The sequence below is a fragment of the Pieris napi genome, chromosome 6 (genome assembly GCF_905475465.1).
Source record: "Pieris napi chromosome 6, ilPieNapi1.2, whole genome shotgun sequence".
Taxonomy (NCBI): Eukaryota; Metazoa; Arthropoda; class Insecta; order Lepidoptera; family Pieridae; genus Pieris; species Pieris napi.
This window is the reverse complement of record NC_062239.1, coordinates 6,175,141-6,184,384: the sequence shown is the minus strand read 5'-3', so window position 1 is coordinate 6,184,384 and position 9,244 is coordinate 6,175,141.

Sequence of the window (9,244 nt, the reverse complement as noted above, 5' to 3'; positions counted from 1 at the left end):
TTATTGCTTGCCATTGCGAAAGAAGAATGGCAGTTTTACACATTACGCATCTTCTCTCTAGCGTCAATATGGCGATACTGCATGTTAAGCACTTTCTGATATCCAACATCTTTTGATCAGGATCAAAGCATGGTTATGCATCTCCTCATTATCCTCAAGATCGGAATTTCTTGAACTGACACGAATTCGACGTAAAATGATGCGTAGTTTTGTCAACAGATGGCACCATATGGTTTTTGCATTCGTAAAATTAATTAATTAATTCATTGTTATTCGATAACTTATCCGATATTTTATTGCTTATTCTGCTATTCGGGACGGAAACAAATCCAACAAATCAAAAACCATGGCAATTGGTCCAGCCGTTCTCGAGTTATAAGTGTTGTAACAAACACGACTTTCTTTTATATATATAGATGTAACGCTTTTAAAATTACTAATCAAATATGTAACAAAATAGTTACAAAAAATAATTGCATTATAGCATCGAGTCTGACCAAATTAAATTAATTTAACATTCAAAGTCCGAATTGACGGTACGATATTAACAAACATGGCTCAATATTATTTACTAATTAGATCCTAATAGTTATCCTAATTCTGAGAAATATTCGTCATTTATATTATTGTATCAATTGCATATTAAAATAAAACATAAAATGCTTTACTAACAACTTGATTATGTTACAGTTGATAATCATTCTAAGCGACTTCAGATTTTTACCTGTTAAGGATACAACTTCAAGCATAAAACTTGCTCGCTTGAATTTGTTTTAATAATATTTAATATACTACCTACTAGAAGTTGAATTGATAACATTATCTAAGTTTGTTATAAACCAGATTTCTTTGTTTCGGCTAATTAAAACAGAAGTGCTAGAACCTTCTAGGTCTGGGCCGTTTCACTTCACCTTTTTAAAATAACAAACAGGTAGAAGGCTCATCTGATGTTAAGGGATTCCGCCGCCCAGGCTTACTGTGCTAGAAGGCTCGCAAGTGCGTTACCGGCCTTTTAAGAATTAGTACGCTCTTTTGTAGAAGGACCCTAAGTCAAATTCGTTCTTAAATACTTAAGGGCAGCTGGTTGCACATGGTGGTGCGCGGCAAAAACTGCCTTAAGTCGTCCTTTTGGGGAAAAAGGTTAAAATGGTATAAGGTTGTTAAACCGGTGGCCGGTGCCCTCACGAAGTTTTCCTTCACCATTAATTTCAGCCCATTTTTTTATAGGTAACAAAATGTACACTTATGAACGTCATAAAATAAATACATATGAAATGCTTCGAATTTTACATTTACTGCCAGTTCTTAAATCAAGGGCATAGAACGGAAGAGAAGTACTGGTAATAAACTAACCGCCACTCTTTTTAATCGCCAAGTTTTTTGTTTTGGTTCATGATGACGTAGGTTCAATGGGATAGTTCATATAGGTTTTTGTTTGTCCATCTTGTTAAAGGAAAATTGTTACTAACAAAATTAGATCTTTGTTTTCTAAATTAAATAAATGTATGAAGGAAGGCCCTAAAGACGAGTTAACGGGTGAAACAACAGGGCCTTTAGGAAAGTTCGTAATTATCAGGCGTAACTTTAATATTTAAAAGTAGGTACCTATAGTAAAGGAAGTTTTAGATACTGTGGCAATCAGGCAGTTAGTTATTTTAACTTATATATATTTATTAATAAATAGCCGGAAACAAGGTAACACATAATAAAAACAGGAGCGAAGAATTTATACATTTTGCAACCAAAGTGTGTAGGTATAATAGGTGCGGACGACGTGCACAAACATAGTGCTTATAACATACCAATGTTTACAATATGTCTACACAGAACTTTACTATAGGACCACATGCAAAGACCTTAAATTACAAATTACAAAATATTTATGCAATAATGAAAATTAAGAAAAGTAAATCGCATTCTTACAAATTGTCTTCATACTAATTCAGAGGTAATAAAAGTAATATCGTTAACTTTTATTGTGATTAGTATCGATTGTCATTTATATGCAATCGTATAATTAGCTAATTGGTCACAGGCCATTTTACGATCACACCGATTTATCACAGTATATTTCAAACAGTAGCACAGTTAGATGTCATAATTGTCAGGATATTTGGTATTCGTGTTCAAAAAAAATCTTGCTTACGCTCGGGACACTGTTACATTGGTATATAAGAAAAATACAATACAAGATTAGATTTAACGAGACAAGTGTATTTAACGAGATAAGTGTAACGGGCAAACTAAGAAGAGTGAGGGGTGCAACTATGGACTAATTATCTAGACCTATCTCGTTTAAAATCAGAATGCTCAATCTGGATATCGGTGAGTTCATCTAAAGTGAAATTTAAATTTAGTTCAAAGGTTGGGGTAGTTCAAACAACCTGATTCATAAATCAACGAAACTACATATCAATTAATTTTCTATGATTCTCCAATGACAACATCTTAAAGTACTCTAACCTGGTTTCGTATGTTGGCAACTCACTAGGTAATATAAAGGTCAGAAACAATAAATAATTAATTGACTTTTCTTCTGTACTGTAAGTAATTTTTGAAACCTTTAAACGATTATGCTTTTCTTTGTTACAAATGTTAACCATCAAAATTACAATAAGCAAAATCTAATGAAATATATTTAATAACACATAGAAAACCCTACAATAATAATTAAAATTGAAAACTAATACACATTTTAAAAGTTAGGTCCCAGTAAAGTGTGTTTTTTTTTAATCCTACTTAAAATATTGTAATTTAGACACTACCATATTCTAGACTCCACTGGACGATGTATATTAATGTGATGATGGCGCTTTTATTTAAACCTGAGCGAAAAGTGATTTTTACTGCAATAATTAAACTGTGTCAATTGAAATGAAAATTATGACCTGTTAAGTGGCGACGATCTATTTCATTTCATTACATACCTTGGAATGACCGAACTTAATTCACGCTAATTAAAAAAAATATCACGCGTATCACCTTCCACAACTAAGCGTTTCTTAAGGCCACGCACCACCACTATGTGGAACCAGCTGCCCACTGAAGTATTCCGAACCAATTCGACTAGGGCCCATCAAGAAAGAGCGTACCAATTCTTAAAAGGGAATGAACTTCCTAGTCGTCTGGCAATGTATGTTTGATGTTTCTATGGGCGGCGATATCACTTACATCAGGTGAGCTTCCTGCACATTTGCCCCAGTTATTTAAAAAAAAATCTAAGCAAAGTCACTGGTACCTAATAACTTATACTTAGATAATCCTTATAAAACATCTAATTTCAGTAATAACAGTCCCATTGTCAACTTCCCAGAACGAATCTGTACATTAATCAAAACGAAACTTAATTATTAAAGGCGATTTTATTTAATTTATTTCAAAACGAAATAGCCGGGTCGTCCCAAAACATTGGCCCACGCCCCCTATTACCGTCCCTCATATATCATGTCCAGGAAATTACTATAGCACTTAGCTTAACTCACTAATTTCAGTCATTTTGCTCGATAAAACTAGCTAGCTTTTTATCGGTTATTATTACCAAAACAGGTATTTAACAATTAATACTGTGACAAAAGGCTTTAGTGATAATTTAAATGATATATTGTCTCTTAAAATTATGAGAGCTAAAAAATGCACTGTTCTTAAATTATAATTGATTTTTAGTATAGGACTTTAAAGAAAGCTCGTGTCTGTGACTCCACGGAGCTAAGACAAAATTAATGTAAGATTATCTCTAATTATATAAAATTCTCGTGTCACAATGTTCGTTCTCATTCTCCTCCGAAACGGCTCCACCGATTCTTATGAAATTTTTAATGCATATTAAGTAAGTCTGAGAATCGCCTACTATCTATCTTTCAAACCCCTAAGTGATAAGTAAAAAATTTTTTTTGTTTTTATTTTTATATGAAGCATACAAAAATATATACAACCCCTAAAATCTTATGATTTGAACTCTGCGGTTTATATAGAGAAAAATTCACAGGAAAACCTAAAAAGTTGTCATTCCAGAAAACCGAACAGTCTGGTGAAGCCTAGCAAAATGTTCCATATTGGTATGTACTAAAAAGGTAGGCTAAGTAAAATCAAATTAAGGAGAAACGAAGTTTGCGGGGACAGCTAGTATATCTATATATCTACTCGATTGTGAGGAAGTTGCATGGATCTGGTTTGGCGCCTTTATAAGTTCTCATGTCATTTTCACACGTGTATTTTCTTTAACTTATTTTCATAAGTATCCGATTTTCCTCATTTTAATATGTGTGATGTTGGAGATCAAAAGGTCTTTCTTATAATTGAGATTAGTATAACAGCTGTCTGAATTTCAATACATATACATGAAGCATTGACATAAAAACTCCCACTTTAAATGATCCGAACTACAATTCCGATCCACACATGATCATTTTTCAATCGTCCTCTCCGAACAATTAATAATACGTAAAAATCATTAACGGTGAGACAAGAGCGTCGCGATCCTTTGTGCCGGATGAAAAGAAAAAAAAACAACAAAAGATATAAAAAAGGTATAAAAGATGCGACCGGAATCCCCGCTGGGCGGAGGTTCATCGCTAAACCAACACGGTGTGTCGACACGGAATACACCTTTAATATCCTTTTAATGTGCACTAGTTATGCTGTATAGCTTTGTCTGGGTATACGACTTAAACATGGTACACAGTGATACACGTTGTCGTAGGATTTAAGTTTTATCGATTTCTAAAGGAGTCATTGGTTTTAATTAATATGATACTTTGTGTTTTACACTTAACTATGAACTGTTTTTTTTTTCTAAATTAAAACTAGTAATACATAATATATTAATTTTTAAAACTTTAATATAAAACTTCAGTCTTGCCCCTCGTCTTTAATTATAGCTCTAGATTGAGCAGTGTAGGCCTAGTGGCTTCAGCGTGCAACTCTCATTCCTGAGGTCGTAGGTTCGAGCCCCGGCTCTGCACCAATGTACTTTCTTTCTATGTGCGCATTTAACATTCGCTCGAACGGCGTAGGTAAACATCGTGCGGAATCCGACTTGCCTTAGACCCAATAAGTCGACGGCTTGTGTCAGGCACAGGAGGCTGATCTCCTACTTGCCTATTAGATTAACAAATGATTATGAAACACATACAGAAATCTGAGGCCCAGACCTCTAAAGGAGCGCCATTGATTTATTTTTTATAGCTCTAGATTCTCTATATATCAGAAAGGCTCTATCGTGTTAAATTTTAATAAACAGTATAATCTGGTGTTTTCTTTAACAAATGAATTACCTGGATGCTTTTTAAACATCTAACCTATATTTCTATCATCACAGTCATAAAATAAATCTTCCATATTAGCATATGAAACAGTAATAAGATCCATATATTTATTATTAGTATTATCGGTGCCAAAGAACTCGCTGACCACCCGGGGTACGACATGGTCGTGGTGACAACCACTGTGACTGACATTGTTCGGATATTTTATACCATTGATGTCGGGAACATTAATTATTACTGGATGATTTATTAAATTGACTTTAGTTATAATTCTTTAATTATATTTATTTAAGCCTGTGGTGATTTTATAATTGCATTCATATTAATATCGTAATAGGTATTAGAATAATATGTATTTGTCTATCTAGATGATTATTTTATATTGAATTTAACTTCTAAAGTTATTAAAACAAAATAAATGTCAAGCTAATAGACTATTAACATTGTATTAATCATTTCATTTATGACCTTGTTATAGGATCATAAATGATTTGTGAAGTTTATGATTAAAAATATTACGTTGTAACATCGCAGGACCCTTCAAGGCTCCCATCTAGGCCCGGCATGTCTCGTTGTCTATAAAAGTGGCAAAATTTATACGCTTTTGTCACGACACAGGCCAATAATTGGATGTCCCGATAATTTACAGCGACAACATTTAGCTTAAGGATCTGTAATAAAGTTTTTTATTTAGTGAACAGAGAATTTAACGTGTTTATTAATTTGTAGGATAGGAGATGTTGATGGAAAAGCCATACTTTTATTTATATTATTTGATTGATAGAAATCTTATAAAGTCAAAGTAAGAAAGTTAAAGTCTTATACGAAACTAATTAAGCATCTCACTCGAAAATCTTAAAGCTTAATGTATTACACATTACAAAAATACCTCAACATACATATGAGTTATATTTGAGACAAAGTTCGTGATTAATCAATATTTTGATACAATCGTGTTCGCAAGTCGAAATTAATAAATAACACTTGTCTATCTAATTGTACTGATAAGGCCACTCACAATAGAACGTTTAGATAAACCTCACAATTGAATTGAGCTGACGTATCAATTAAATAACACTTTTCTTAATAACATTTAATTGCTCTAAAAGCTTTTTAAGTCTTGCCAGATAAAATAATTAATATTGATTGTGTCGTAATGTCAGTAGCATTCGAGGCAATTATTTATAGTCATACTGGATCGAAAGCAAAACATTACACAAGAACTATTACAATATACCTATTATTGTAACAAGAATCTCCTATTAAACATCCTAGAATTTTCTAATACAATTTTCAATGTCTCTGTGAACGACACAATGCCTCATTTCTATTTAACCAGAGTAATCCGGTTAAATACAAATATTTCTGTCGGGGAATGCTCGGATTATCAGGAAATTATCTGATCGTTGATTATTATTGTAATTGCTTAACAATTGAGATTCCTTCCTTTCCTTCTTTTCTTCCTAATGACGATGTCCATATCGATGGAGTGACGATATATTTCTCCGACATATATAATATATACTTTTTAATAATCATGCGTCTTAAACAGGTATCTATTAATTCGGAAGGTACCATCAAAGGGACAGGCCTATTATTAATAATGCGAAACGTTTTCAACAAAAACAACTAATGAAGTCCAACCAAAGTTTTATATCTAGTAAAATATCACATCGTAAATATCCGTCAGTCAAAACGATTAGTTGAAAAAACTGTCCTTCAATAGAACCTTTAAACGAAAAACAATCTTATAGCAATACTATGATAGATCAAAATAGCGTGTAGTTTAATTGTGTTGTAAAATAACATGGGACAACGCGGGTCACTTTTCGGCGTTGCCTATTTTTTTTTCTAATTTCGTGTTTTCTTTGTCGGTACGTTTATTGGGACCGAATGACACGACAGGTGACGATCGACTTTTTTATAGAGGGGCGGTTCAAAAGAATTGTCAGACATTTTATTGCGTGTCCGTATGTCTGTTAGCTAATTTGGCCGTTTTTAATTTTACGCACATGTTATGTCTTCGTTTGAAATTCTAAAACTGGTTTTTATAGCTTTTTCGATTATTGATTGGCTTGATTCGTGTCAGTAGACAAAGTCCTTAACATCAGACCAGCGACGAACGAAACTACTAGTTGTTATTGTTACAAGTAGTGGTCTACTAACTAAAACTAAATGTGAATAATAAAGTATGCAAAGTATGGATATGGATATTTTAGTGCCGGGAATTGAACATACATCCTCAAGGTTGAGAGTCGTAGATACAATTAAACCAGTAACCATGCGACCATGAAGTTATAATTTAGTTAATTAGTTAACTTTCCAATTACGTAACCTTACTAGAGATCATTACTCATTTCTAAAATAAAACTTATAAATGGATTGATAAAAGGCCTTCTTCAGAGTATAACATGACAACAAAAATCCTTAGTCTGCGCTCGCACGCAACAAGTGTAAAATTTGAAATTCGAAATTTAAATTTACTCCAGTAATCCATAGTCAATCCTATTACAGCTCCCGTCTTCGTTGGTGGCCAGTGACAAAGCAACAAAAGATTAATTTCACTTTACCATACCGACTACCTCCACAATACATATGTCACCATCTCATTGTCAAACGATTTTGCGGTGGCGCTACTCGATCCGAAGTCAACTTTTTCCAATTTTTTGCACTGCCCATATTTTAGGGTCTACTGACTTATAATTATAAGTGACATGGGGTTTTGAAGAATGGGCTTAGAATTAAACGTTTTTGTCATGAAACTATTTACTATTGTAATCTAATTTCAAATGTTTGTGGCATTGAGATGAGAAGAGAGTAGACTTAAGTACAGTCAATTATTATTATAAAACAGACAATTTTGTGTGATTTTCTTTACAGACACAGACACAGTCAAAGTCAAAAATCATTTATTCATGTAGGTAACACAATGTACACTTATGGACGTCAGAAACGAAATATACATTAATGATTCTAATTTTACATTTACTGCCAGTTCTCAAATCAAGGGCGTAGAACGGAAGAGAAGAACTGGTAATAAATTCCCGTCATAAATAATAATAATTTTTTTTAATTAAAAACAAACATTTTTCCTCTATCAGCAGGAGGCATGGTGAAATAGGAGCACGCACTTACATTCTCGTGGGAACAACACGCAAATACTTAGTCGAAATAACTAACATCACCGCATACACGAATTCAAGTAGGTACGACCAGTCTCCACAAGTAGCACCCGTTCACGAGTGTGACGCATGGCCAGCCATCGGCCCCAAAAGCCTGCTTACCTATTAAGAAAAAGAAATGATCACGATTCAGACACAGAAATCTGTGGCCCAACCAAAGAGTTGTAGCGCCACTATTATTTATGGATTGTTTCCCGAAATGTATCACAATTATCAGGAGTGTTGCCAAGTGTCAAACTTCAAGGGAAAAAAGGGCGCATTTTGATACGAAATTTGAATTTATCAAATTTTATTTACATAAAATATCTATATTAGTATAGGAACTATTATATTTAAAATTCAATACTACAGAAATACATAGTGATAGCGATAATTATGATCAATACTCACTATCATAAACACGAAATAATTTAGTACGGAACATAATAACCAATTCGACTTAGGATCCTTCCAAAAAAGAGCGTACCAATACTTAAAAGGCCGGCAACACACTTGCAAGCCTAAAGGCGGTATCACTTAACATCAGATGAGCCTCCTGCCCGTTTGCCTCCTATTACATAAAAGAAAGAATCGGTTCCGGTTTATTTAAAGTCAGGTATGGCTAAGGAGGAGTGATAGCCCAGCCCAGTTAAAAAGTAAAGAGTTACCAATTCTTAAAAGGCCGGCAACGCACTTTCGGTATCACTTAACATCTTGCCCGTTTGCCGTCAATTACATAAAAAAAGTAAAAATAATTTATTGTAATTGTTTTAATACAAAAAACAAAACGAAAATATTACAGCAATTTATACAGAAATA